Source organism: Kogia breviceps, chromosome 7 (assembly GCF_026419965.1).
Source record: "Kogia breviceps isolate mKogBre1 chromosome 7, mKogBre1 haplotype 1, whole genome shotgun sequence".
In the NCBI taxonomy this organism is placed as follows: Eukaryota; Metazoa; Chordata; class Mammalia; order Artiodactyla; family Physeteridae; genus Kogia; species Kogia breviceps.
This window is the reverse complement of record NC_081316.1, coordinates 77,140,765-77,154,074: the sequence shown is the minus strand read 5'-3', so window position 1 is coordinate 77,154,074 and position 13,310 is coordinate 77,140,765. Positions and strand designations below refer to the sequence as shown.

The 13,310-nt window shown below is 41.3% G+C and overlaps 1 protein-coding gene across 11 annotated transcripts in view; it reads right to left on the bottom strand.

Annotated features, from left to right (window-relative positions):
* The window catches only part of DENND2B (DENN domain containing 2B), a 178,963-nt gene that overhangs the window by 142,188 nt on the left and 23,465 nt on the right, over positions 1 to 13,310 (bottom strand). The gene's annotated exons all lie outside the window — the stretch shown is intronic.

Genomic DNA, 13,310 nt, shown 5'->3' with positions numbered 1-13,310 from the left:
TGGATCATCCAGCTGTCCAATAGCAATAATTATATACACTAACTATATGCCAGGTAGTTCTGAGTACTTTACCTATATTATATTAATTCATTTAACCTCACAAAAACCTTACGAGGTACCCACTATTATTACCCCATTTTACGGATGAGGAAACTGAGGCTCAGAGAGGTTAAATGACTTGTCCAGGACCAGATATAATAAGTGGTGGAAAAAGGATTTGAACCTAGGCCGTCTGGCTCAAGAGTTCAGACTCTTAAGGTGACCACTGAGATATAGGTGATTCAACTATTTCCTTCACATAAAGGAAATAGTTGAACCCCTGGGGATAGCTGAGATCTCCCAGGAAGAGAGTATGCAAAAATACAGAATAACATGCTTCTTAGTGTTGTCACAAGGGTTAAATGAGATGACATTTGTAAACTTCTTAGTGATACACAGCTCACAGAGTCAGCACTCAGTCAAAGGAGTCTATTAAGGATAATTCTTCAACAAGATAATATCATACAAAAGGGACTGACTGGGTTAGAATAAAAGAAGTTTAAGGGACATAACAACCAGACATAGCATGTGGTTATAGGTTCGATGTTGGTATGGAAAAAATGACAGGATACTTGAGGATCAATGGGGAAATCTGAAACATGGCCTGGGAATTAGTTAAAATATAAATTCACTGAACAGGAAAAGTGGAGATAATTAAAAAATAAGATAGAATGAAATACAGTATATATAGTGTGATCTTGCTTTGGTAAAATAACAAAGAATACAAATATGTACATAGATATGCTTAGAGAAAGGTCTAGAAGAGGGTGCACAAAGATGTTAACAATGGTGATCTCTGGGTGTTGGGAAAGTGAAGGTTTTAATTTTTTTTATAATTTACTACAATGCACATATATATAGTATATTATATATATACTTTTAAAAAATATTTATTTATTCATTTATTTATTTGGCTGCTCTGGGTCTTAGTTGTGGCATGCAGGATCTTCAGTGCGGCATGTGGGATCTTTAGTTGCAGCATGCATAATCTTTCACTTGCAGCATGCGGGCTCTTAGTTGTGGCACGCGGGATCTAGTTCCCTTACCAGAGATCAAACCCGGGCCCCCTGCGTTGGGAGCACAGAGTCTTATCCACTGGACCACCAGGGAAGTCCAACATATTATATTTTTAAAAGAACCAATTTAAAGTTGAAGATAAAGATAATTTTATATTTTGTAGTTCTCTATTAAAGAAGCCCATAGACACGAAGAAAGCAGAGCAAACCTCAAACAGTACACAAGCTAGTTCCAGATGCCAAGCAAAGGAGGGGAAAACAACCTCACTCCAGATGGCAATCCAAAGATTCAATAAAACACTCCTCTTCTGCAACTGTCTTCTTTTGTTCTGAGCAGCTGCTTTTTCCAAACGATGGGAAAATTTAGCATGATTGCCTCCCTCTCATTTGTGTCATTCATTCTAAGAAAACAAGACACCATGCCCCTCTCAGCAACCCCAAAGAGCCAATGAAGGAGGCAGAAGTGAAGGGCCTAAGAAATACCAAACTCTGTGTGCCCAGTGTCTACAACGCAGGCAAAGCAACTTTCAGAGGAAGGAAAAAAGTTCCCGTGGAAAAGGCTCTTCTTAGGGATCACACGGGCAAAAGAAATTCTTCTGGAAAGACTGCAAACTTACAGGTTTCATCAGGAAGTGCTGCCCTTAATGGAATTTCCCAAACTTAATGCAAAGAAGCTAATTTGCAATTCTCTTAAATCTAAAGATGGCCAGGGACAGAGGTAAGGGAGAGAGGGGAGTGCCCAGTGTGGGTAGAACAAATGAAGGAGGTACACTACTGCTGACAACACTCCCCTCTTGGCCAGGAATCCCAGCAAACTGGAAGCTACCAGATCTACCTGGCAAATTCCAGTCAACCAGTTAAGGACCCTCACCAATTCTTACTTTTCTTCAAAACTGCCTCAGCATTCAGCATATTGGCTGTTACACATTCAACAAATGAATGCAAGCATAGTGAACAGTCTGAACTAACTGAGAGCTTATGGACCGAGCCATATAACCTTGGAGGCTTAAAGACCTTAATGCAAAATAGAACCAAATGTTAATATTCTATATTAATAACACTTGATGCAATATGATCAAAAGATTAAAGCTCCAATGCTCAGCACAGTATCTGGTGTTTAATAGGCCCTGCTCAATAAGTATCTGTTGAATGCTGAATACACTAGGATTTTTTCTGCAACCCAAACTCTCAGATCCAGTATGAGATATTATTTGAAGGTCTGTGTTCTCACTTCTTGCTGACTTTTAAAGTTTTTCCTTAGAGATGGAAAAAGATTCCTGAGGATGGAAAAAACTTTTAAAGCATCACACCCTGAAGGATTTTTGCTAGGCAAAAAAGGAAAGGAAAGGCATTCTCAAAGAAAGAATACCTGAGCCAAAACTTGTAGCTATGATTGGAAAACAGTGTGCAGTGAGTGTGGTGTGGTTCCGGTGTAGACATTATCAGAAGTGGCAGGAGATATAGCTAGGAAGATTGGCTCTGAAATATAAAGGGATTGTAATCTCCTTCATCTCTGAATTCCCCAAACCACTTAACACGGTGCCTCATATGAAATCAGTGCTCAGACGCTCCGTAGGATGGATAGATGCATGCAAAACCTGAGCAAGCTTTTCAGCCTGGCTCAACACTGTTACAATCAGTAATAACCTCGTATCTTCATCTAATGTTAATGAATTGCTTTTTATAATGCTCAGAAAATAATTTATCCACTGACACTTTGAAATACAAACATCTGTGATTCATATGTGAATAAACCTGACTTGCTGGAAGAGTCTGTCACTCCTTAACTAATAATAAATGCTCACTGAAACTACAGTTAATTTTATAATACCTTCCTTGTAAGAATCTGTATTAATTCTTTTCTTTGAAAATGTCTAAAAAGGAATGTTCCTTTCTGGTCCAAAATCTTGTTACAACATAAAAAAAAAAAAAAAAACCTCTCAGATTTTTTGATGCCAAAAATAAATAAATAAATAAAATATCATACCCTGTTCCAATTCACTGGCCTGGTAAGGACTCTATCAATCTGTTCTCATCAGCTCTGCTTGAAAATTTATGTGGACTACATGTATGGGCCTGGGCTTTATTGCAACCCATCCACCCAAAGCATTTGTGGGCCCAGGAGGCAGGTCTTACTTCCATCGGCCTCCTGAGTCCTAAAAAAAAAACAGTGCAAAGTTGGGGTCCCTGGAGGCCTGACTCCCCAGCCACAGCACAGCTCCTCTGACAGAGAGGTCCAGGCCCTCTCTTAGAAGCTGCTCCCATTCATTGTCCATCTGTTCCTCCTGCCTTTCCCCATCCCCTCCATCACTGTTTTCACACTGGTATAGTGTTATCTTCTATCCCTACTTTCCTAACCTGGCTTGGTTTCTTTAAGAGGAATTATCATTTAGATACTAAAATGTCCTTTACAACCATGTACAGAATTAAGGTAAAATACCAGTTCTCCAGGCTTTTTACTCCCAAACTCTCTTAAAAACCTAGGTACACACATCTTACCAAAGAATTACATGTCATCTTCAAAAACCACCACGAATTTCCAAAAACAAACAAACAAAAAAACCTGAAATGCTACTAGGCCCCTAACTACACTAATACTTGGATCGTTACAAGGGCCTCCTAACTCCTCAAGGCTCCACTTTTCTTCCTCAATTCCAATCCATTTTCTATACTACCAATTAGGTCGCCTTCATCGGAGAAAAAAGACAGGTCAAGACTTACAGCATTTTCACAGGCCTCCCTGTCATTCTGAATTTAAAGTCTTCATGATAAAGTTCAAGATCCTCCAACATCTGGTCTTTACTTTATTCAGCTTCCCATATCTCCCATATATCTCTTGTATAAACCTGCTGATTCAATTAGGATGGCCTAATTTCCATGCCAATTTCTATCTCACACAAGCCAACATCACTGTATAGAGGAAAGAGAGTTGACCTAGCAACCTAAATACCTGGATTCCAGACACATTTCTGATATACACTAGTTGTGTACCTTTGGATAAGTCCTTCGCCTCTCTGGGCTCAGTTTCCCTGTCTATAAATAGAAAGATTGAACCAGATCATCTTAATAATCCTCTCAGCTTAAAAAAATTACACCATGGTACTTCCCTGGTGGCACAGTGGTTAAGAATCTGCCTGCCAACGCAGGGGACATGGGTTCAAGCCCTGGTCCAGGAAGATCCCACATGCCCCGGAGCAACTAAGCCTGTGCCCCACAACTACTGACCCTGTGCTCTAGAGCCCACGAGCTACAACTCCTGAAGCCCACGTGCCACAACTCCTGAAGCCCACGCACCTAGAGCCCGTGCTCCGCAACAAAGAGAAGCCACCGCAATGAGAGGCCCGCGCAATGCAACGAGTAGCCCCTGCTCGCCACAACTAGAGAAAGACCACACGCAGCAATGAATACCCAACAGAGCCAGAAATTAATTAATTAATTAATTTTTAAAAACTACTCTGATTCCTATATGACCAACCAAATCCATCTCTCCTTCAAAGTCTGCAAGTCCTCTGTGAATTTTCTCTAAGCACTACAGTCCACAATACTCTCTCTTCTCTGAACTCCTATGTCTGGAATTCAAAATAAATCAAACAATGCATTCATTCAACTAAGATTTTCTGAGCATTTTCTTGGCCAGATATTATGGCAAACCCTTGCTAATAAACATAAAGCCAAGTAAGACCCAGACCTTGTATTTATCACCTGTATATCCCTTTCCTCTCCACTATTTTTTTAAAATTATTTATTTATTTATGGCTGTGTTGGGTCTTCGTTTCTGTGCGAGGGCTTTCTCCAGTTGTGGCAAGCGGGGGCCACTCTTCATCACAGCGCGTGGGCCTCTCACTATCGCAGCCTCTCTTGTTGCGGAGCACAGGCTCCAGACGCGCAGGCTCAGTAATTGTGGCTCATGGGCCTAGTTGCTCCACGGTATGTGGGATCCTCCCAGACCAGGGCTTCAACCCATGTCCCCTGCACTGGCAGGCAGATTCTCAACCACTGCGCCACCAGGGAAACCCCTCCACTATTTTTTATCCAAGTAATGTTAAACATGAACATCAAATGCATATGACACCATTTATTCCTTTAACAAATATTTAAGGAAAACTTTCCATGTCCTGTTCTAAAAAGTAAAGATACCAGGAAACAGATGGACCAACTCCCTAACCTCATGGCATTTGTTTATTTTTGTAAAAGCAGACAGGAAAAACACACAAATATGTAATGTAATTTTAGGAAGAAAAACAAAGCAAGCATTAAAGATTGACTAAGAGTAGTTTACATCGGATGGTCAGGGAAAGCCTCCCTGAGGAGGTGCATTTGAGCCGACACTTGAATGAAGTGAGGGTGCAAATGAGCAATATTCAAGAAGAGCATCCCAGGTGCAGGGCCAAGGCTCTGAGACAGAAGAGATGGGGTGGAAGGTAAAGAGCTGGTGGGAGGGCTATGGGTTAGAGCTCATAAGGACTTGGTAGTAAATGTGAAAGGAAAGGCATTCGCAGAGAAAGATTCACACTCTATTTCTGAGTGTGATGGGCAGGATTGCTTACAAGGGCTAAAGAAGGGGACAAACATAATACTTAGGTTGCTATGTGAAGAAGGGACAGAGGTAGAGGAGTTCAGGACCAGTTAGAAGGCTAAACAGAACCAGTTAAGGGCTTGGCATCTAGTCTCCAACAAAGTTCACATCTTGACTCTCCAGTTTATGAACTGTGTGATCTCAAAAAAGTTCATTTCTCTGACCTCAGTTTCCACATCTTTAAGTGAGGATAATAGTACCTACATCACCAAGTTGTCTGAAGATTAAACTAACGCATGTAAAGCCCCTAGAAAAGAGTCTGGCACAAAGTAAACATTCCATGAACGCTAGTACTTTAAAGCCATGGGATCACCTAAGAAAAGTGCAGATAGAGAAGAAAAGGGGGCTGGAGCCTGAGCCCTGGGGCACTCCAACATCTCCAAAGGCCTCCATTCAACCCAAGGCTTTTCCATAAACCTGCAATGTCCTAAGCCTTGTCTGGGGCCCCAAACCCCCTGTACGCAACTCACAATTTAAAGCTTGATAACTTAATACTTTAGAGCGTTCTTTAGGCAACAATTATATGTTCTAAGTTCAGGGTTGGTTTTTTTGGTTTTTTCACATACTTGTATACCCACTACCATGCTTGGCACAGAGTCAGACACATACTAGGGTGCCTGAAACTCACTTGTGGACACATCACGTAAGTTAAAAATTTTTAAGTCAATATATTATTATATTTTTCTCTTAAGGGAAAAAACTTCTTTGTCTTCTTCAAGGAATGATGTGGATTATAAGATATCTTTAGTACCACACCATCATCTAAACATCAGGCCCATCTTGATAGAGATAGTCACAATGGCCAAAGCATCTGCCATACCATTTTCCCTTCTGACTTCCAATCCTTATGCTTTGTGTATAAACTTTTCTGTCTCTTCTTTCCTGGAGATTTGTCTAGGTGTAAAAGTCTCTCCTATCTGGTAACATGTCACACTCAGGCCCCTGGCCTCCAGTCCCTATAGCACTAAAGAATTCTGGACACTGAAGCCAAGTTATTCCTTAAAAAAAACAACAGCATCAAAACTTAGGTGAGGGCTTCCCTGGTGGCGCAGTGGTTGAGAATCCGCCTGCCGATGCAGGAGACACGGGTTCGTGCCCTGGTCCGGGAAGATCCCACATGCCGCGGAGCGGGTGGGCCCGTGAGCCATGGCCGCTAGGCCTGCGCGTCGGGAGCCTGTGCTCCGCAACGGGAGAGGCCACAACAGTGAGAGGCCCGCATACCGAAAAAAAAAAAAAAAAAAAAAAAACTTAGGTGAAAAGAGGGAAAGAAAATGGGCGTAAGTCAAATGCACATCCAGAGAATCATCTAGGAGGGCTCCTTCCACCAATGCACAGGTGTCACAATGCCTGTGGCTAGTGACTCTGCATATTTATAAAATGACCTCAAGTGATATGAGTTTCCAACAGAACAAAGGTAAAAGTCAATGAGGGGGGAAAAAGAAGTTCTAAGAGTTTCTTTCTTTACTCAATTTCCACAGAACTATATGCCCTTCTGTTTTTCTTCACTGTCCTACCCACCTTCCTCCCCACGCCCCCAGCGCTGGTGGTAACCACAAAAAATAATGTTGACCCACCAGGACCAACTCTTGATGTGGCTTCGACCACATCTGCGCCTCAGATCCTGAGATCTGCCCCTGGGCCCCCAGGGACCAGTAACAGTGACAAGGATATGGGAACTATGTCGGCGATTTGAATGTGGGCAGAGCTGAGCACATGAAACTGCTCCCAAACTGGCTTTCTCATTCATATCTAAACCTGGAACAGACAAAAGGCTGCTAAATGTTATTCTACCAATCCCTTTCAGCAAAGTTATTTCTAACTAATTTGGACCACTGAGCTACTCATGGGGGTTTAAAAATGGTCCATCTGAAATAAGATACAAAGTGTCCTCTGCTCATCTCCCATGACTTTGCTATCACTTTCCGTATAAACACTTTGGTCCTAAATTCTATTCTAATTCAAGGCAGTGACCTGTCAAAACACAGATGTGGAGGGAAAAAAACAGCAAAACAAAACCCTCACTGCTGTTATCTCTGATTAATTGTACATTAAGGACTCAAATGAACACTCTGACCTTAAATTCCATTTTTCCATGCTCTTCCTAACCCTATACAGCACTAAATATTCATTTGTAAGCTGGTTTTCTTCATCCCTAGGTCTCTGTGTACAGATTCTAATGTCCACTGAGAAGCAAAAGCTTTGATTCCCCTCCCATAGCAGTATAAAATTTCAGGAGAACTTCCATTCCCTTTGGATCCCAGTGTTAGGATCACTCTGGTTTGTGTAGAAGCCCTTCGGGTCTAAGCACCTAGAATCCATCCCTGGCTCAAGTGTCAAGGCCAGACTTCCAGGAAAAACTTCTCCAGGCAATCCTTACTACTAACCCATTGGGCATTTTCTAATGCAGGAGATATTATACTAAGTGGAGTTCCCAGAAACAGTATATGTAACCTAACATGACTAATAGCAAAAATAACTGACCACGCCCTGTTCACTCACTAGAAAATACATGCCCACATGCTGAGCCTCTTTATCAGGGGTCATCTCAGCATCTAGAGCAGAAGCCAGAGTGATGTACAAACAGCCACTTCCCCATAGCAGTAATCCAATCAGGGTTATCCAAAAATTACTTCCCATCTAACTTCTTAACTCTACCCACTAATCAATTCATCAAACACCTAATATTAAGCGTGTTCACTGAAGAAAAGCAATAAGAGAACAGATGCTTCAAAGCACTAGCTAGTGCTTTGTCCATAGCAGATATTCAATAACATTAGTTGAACACCAGAGTGTTCAAATGGTAGCAATACAGAGTGTTTCCTTGAAGACCAGTGTCTGACAAAATGTCCCAAGACACTGACTCCTTCACTAGAGGCTCTATCTACTCCACTCTAGCCTTTGAGAAAGGGAAGAGTAGGGAGAAGGGGGAACAAAAGTCTACAAATATCTATATTCAAACTTGTCCTTAGCTAAATTAACACCAAGATCCCAACTTCACGTCAAAGAAAGACAAAAAGCCACCAACATTGACATTTGTCCACTCAAAGTAGTTTCCAGAACACTGACAATCAGGACTCTTAGCATGTTCTAATCACCATGGCCCTTTATCATAAGAGGTCCATTAAAAAGGGTTTTCTTTCTTATGCTATTAATAAAGGGTTAACCAGATTATTTCTATCATATTTGCTTGGGGGTCCTAAATTCCGGTTTGAACAAATGATTCCCACACTTCTAGAAAGGCCTTAATTGGGTTAGTCTGTTACTTTTAGTGCAATCTTGCAAAGGCTGGATTCTTTTTAAGTCCTTAAAGGACTTGGGCAAAATTCTTTTGGTGATAATTTTTTTTAAAAAGATCATCTCCAGAGTTTACATATGTTCCACAATTACTCATGCTGATAGGGGAGAAAAAAAGCACATTTTATTTCCAAAAGGCTCCCTTCAATCTGAGAGCTCTAATTGCCAACATATCTGATATTGACTTCCTGCATAAAACAACACACAAAACAAGTATAATCATAGGTCTAAAAAGCAAGACTTAAACAGAGAAAGCTCACTTGTTTAGCCAGAGAAAGGGAAGGGAAGGATGGGTACAGAAGGAACAATCTGCACTTTTGGTAGCTGACGTTAGGGTCCAGGAAAGACAATTTGTCCACTCTGTGAACAACTATGCATTGAAGAGGGATGGGAAAACAGTAAAAGTAAGAAACACTAAAAGAAAACTCAGGCTAACGACAAGGAGATAATCTGTGATCATCAGTCTGGAAAGCTCAGAAAACATTTCCTAGAGAGGTTGTGAAGTCTCTTGAGAGAGAGAGAATCTCTTGAGAAAAATGTAAGGATATTTGGAGGTGGAGTGGGTTAAAATAGTCAAGTGGTTCTACTATACTAGGAGATTACATCTGAGTATCAAAAGGGTATTCTAGTCCTATTTTTCTAAGCTTTTAGCTATCTTAGAAAATCTAAATCACTCCTTTAATAAATTATAAAAATGACAGATGCTTACGAAATATAAAAACATTAACAACTGTGTAAGCAATGAGCCAAAAATGCAAGCAAACATCTCTGACATTTAAACAAGAGCACTGCCAAAGTCTCTTTCTGAGACCCCAACTCTCAAAACTAACCTCAAGAGCATTCTCACAGAAATCCATACCAAAAGATCACCAGTAAACTAACAATGAGATCTGCCATTCTCTGGAGAGAATCCTAGATGGTATTCCTTTCTCATCTCTAACCACAGACTACAGATAAACCAAAATGGCTTTCAGGTGATACAAGATGCAAAATGGGAGAAGGAACCAAGGGACTTATCAGAGCATGAACTACAGTTCATCCTGGGAGACTACCCTGATCTAGAAGAACTAGATAAACTGTGCTAAGAAATCCCTCCAACATCGAATTCCAGACACTTCTAAATAAATGGCAAAGCTGGAACCCTAACCCATATCTTTGGACTCTAAATCCTCTACACCAAGAGGTCACATTCCTCAGAGGTCCAAAACCCAAACTGAGTCATGTCCTGACACACTTAGAGGTGCTGGTGAGAATTTCACACACCAAAGCCTCATTCAATAGGGCAAGCTCTCCAGTTAGAGGCTCCTAAAGGTAAAAATGGATTTGGAGAACTGAGATCAAATTTTGGTTTTGCATTTTTTTATTTTACAAAAAAATACGGTTGACTCTAACATTAGTTAAAACTTCTTTAGTTGACAAACTTGATTTTTCTGTCAGCTGCCCTTTTTCGTGAAGCCTCCTGTTACCTGATATTCCTTGGCCTAAGAACCAAGTCTTCAGACCGCTGACACATTCGGAGGAGGAAAAGGCCTAGAGGTTGCACAAGGAAGAGCAAGAAATCTCGATTGTATTCACTCAAAGTGGGAGACAATTCCAGCAAAATGGCTCCACCCACTGCTGCCCTTCCTGAACCCATTATCTGCAGAGAATCAAAGGGCCTGCCTATAAACTTGGATAGTCAATGGCCCTGTAAGCTCCCTAGCTGTACACATGAACAACACAATTAACTGGGAAGAAATGTAGCCAGGCAGAAAGACCTTTGCACATCTCTAAATCCTGGCTTTCCTATCCCTTCTAAATTCCCACACAGTAACTACCCCAAGGCATCCTATTGCTCCTCCATAACAAAAAGTGAAATAAATGTACATTTTCTCTTAATTGGTCTTATTAATGAGAAAGGTAATCTCAATTCACTTTTACCTTGCTAGTGCCAAGTTTTAAAATTCAGCACTTATAAGAAGCAACAGAATGTTGGGGGAAAAGGGCATCTCAACTTAAACAACATCTTTAGGGCAGAGGCCCTAGTTTGGGAGCTCAACTTTGCCACTTAGGAGAGGCTCTTAAACAAATTACAACATTGATCTACATCCCAGGGTAGTCAGGAAAGAAAAAAATTTTTAACCAAAGCATTGAGAAACACATGGGGAACATAAATGACAAACCGGCAGTCGTGCTGCTCCGCATACACATTCCATGTCAATGCTCACCTGCTGGGACCCAGCTCTTCTCTGATCCCTGGCAGCCCTGTGGTCTGTGCAACCCATTCTTACCTAGTGAACAAAGCCATTGAGGGATATGGGAAACGGGGCAGGAATTTACACACCCAGATATCCTGACTACACTCACTTTCTTTAACCTGCTAATTAAGAACTACATCTTGCACTTTACCTAAGATGAACGTGTCACATTCCTGTACACAGATGTCACATTAATCAAAAAACATTGCCCATCACTTTTTTCTCAAAAATCTTTAAAAGCTAGACAATGTTACAGGATAAAGTTCCAGCTCTTGAGCCAGAATTCAAGCTGACCAGTCTGCTTCAACCGAACCTGCCATTGCCATTGTGGAAGGCAGCTGGGGAAGCACAAGCTTTAGAATCAGACCTCCGGGAGCTGGAATTCCAGCTCTACCTCTTACTATTTGTGTGATCTTGAACAGGTTACTTATCTTTTTGATCATCTCTCTTTAAAACAAGAACAGCAATACCTACTTCATAGCACTAGAAGATGGAAGAGAGAACATGGCATATGGCACAAAGTAGATGCTCCGTAAGCATCACTTCTTTCCCTAGCTCCAATCCAAAAGGTCTACTCTCTCCTCTTGAAAATTCTCCCCATCAACTTTCCACTAATTTCAGAACCATGCTTTGTTTCAACGCTTAATTGAAATCTTTTCTCTTCTATGAAACTACCCTGGCTCATAATCATTTTCTCCTCTGAGCTTCTATAATTCTTAATAGTCTAAGCCAATGGATCTAAAATTTTTATTGTTCTCTTATGTGTCACTCCTCTTTCCCCATGAGTCCACCAACCCAAGAGCAAAGTTTTTATCAATTGTCAAGCCAATAACAATTTAAGTGTTCAATAAAAAATACTTTGAAGATTCAGTTGCCTTGGGGTTGTCTACCAATAATGGTTGCGCTTCTGGCCCAATTAGGGGATAATACCACTTCCCACATACACTTGACCAAATCTCGCCCATATCTTGGGGAGTTTTTCCAAGGGTAATATTTATTGGGTAAATGAAAATGAAGCCTTAATCTATGTAGTCACAGGGGGACTCTAAGCCAAGCCAGCAGAGACCAAGAAGCTTTAATTCACTCCATGCATTCAACAGATTCTTTTTGAGCCCTTGCTTTGCGCTGCCCTTAATTCAGCATGGGAGACAGATTAAGAGCAATCTGGTCTCTACCTTTGATTAGCTTTCTGGAACCTAGACTATTTCTGATCCGTTAGAAACCCCTATTTCTGGGGCTTCCCTGTTGGCGCAGTGGTTGAGAATCTGCCTGCCAATGCAGCGGACACGGGTTCGAGCCCTGGTCTGGGAGGATCTCACATGCCGTGGATCAACTGGGCCCGTGAGCCACAATTACTAAGCCTGCACGTCTGGAGCCTGTGCTCTGCAACAAGAGAGGCCGTGATAGTGAGAGGCCCGCACACCGTAATGAAGAGTGGCCCCCACTTGCCACAACTAGAGAAAGCCCTCGCACAGTAACGAAGACCCAACACAGCCATAAATAAATAAATTAATTTTTTTTAAAAAACCTATTTCTGAAAAATCTCATCAGTGAAGGGATTCACTTTCTGAAAATATTACTTGGAGGAAAAAAAAAAAAACAGTAATACAGTCACTTGCGTTTTAACCTTGTGGCCTGTCCTAAGGTGGCCAATTGACGTATGTGCACATAAGGGATAGCTCAAAACAGTCCTGGAGATGGGATAATGACCCCTTCACCATTCCCAAGACCCTGTGGTCCAAACAGCAGAAACACCTGCGTGGGCATAAAAGCAAGAGCTGGGCTAAGGCAGCATTAAGGCCAATTCTCTCACTTAGTTGTTGTTTTACTCAGGTTCAAGTAATTATAAACCACATTCTCATAAAGACCACAGGAAAATGCAATAATCTCTCTTTAGAAGCACTTGAAAACGTTCAGTCTCTTGAACTCTACAAACTACTGAATTCTTTAATAAGGTGGCATAAACGTTGGCTGAAGTGTGGTCCTTTAGTCTTGGGTCACTTAAAAATACACTTTTAATACTTGGTGCACTTCAGAACAAGGGCGAGAAAGGAAAGGTAATCAAAGTAATAGAGTGTGAAGTTCATTTTCCTTTGTTTGAGTTGTGTGTGTGTGTTCTTGAAGGAGCCTGCACACAAACTACCACAG